Raw genomic sequence first — 678 nt, 5'->3', positions numbered from 1 at the left:
CAAAACCGTTTCATTGCCACAGAAATAACCTGTTCGCCCCTATCGGGCCACTCCATAAGCAGTCACAAGTTTTGATTAAGTAAGCTTAAAGTGAGGCTGGAAGAGTCTACCAATAAAGTTGAGGGAACATGTGCATAGCAGTCAAAACTGTTTCATTGCCGCATATACCCTGTTCACCCCTTTCGAGCCACAGTTATAAGCAGCCTCACTCGCTGATTACGTAAGCTAACTATTGCACTGGTCGAGTCTACCTCACAGATGTGAGGCAAACTAACTCCTAATAATATCTTGAGTGCTGCGAGTGCTTGTTTTTTCCCCTCGACTTTTTAACGTCCTATAATCAGATCGTGACCTCGATTATGACACCGGCTCCTGGCCGCGAAAAGCTAGACAAAAAACAGCCAAATGTGAAATAGAAAATTAATAATTGGCATGCTCTACCAAAGTGTTTCGGCTGTCTGGTATAACATGCCAATGTAGTACTGACAACTCTGCTTCTTTCCTTGGTGTTCATGTGTTCAAATCTTAAATTAAATTTAAGGTTAGTTGGAATAAATATTTAATGAAATACTTTCCCGATTATTTTAGAGGTTGAATATTCATACAACATGAATTCAGGATTTGTTTTCATTCACAACTCAGAGTTGCCGCCTCCAGTGCCAGTAAGATTCTTGTGAC

Source organism: Aplysia californica, unplaced genomic scaffold (assembly GCF_000002075.1).
Source record: "Aplysia californica isolate F4 #8 unplaced genomic scaffold, AplCal3.0 scaffold00485, whole genome shotgun sequence".
NCBI lineage: Eukaryota > Metazoa > Mollusca > Gastropoda > Aplysiida > Aplysiidae > Aplysia > Aplysia californica.
The sequence above is the reverse complement of the archived record's forward strand: the minus strand, read 5'-3'. Positions refer to the sequence as shown.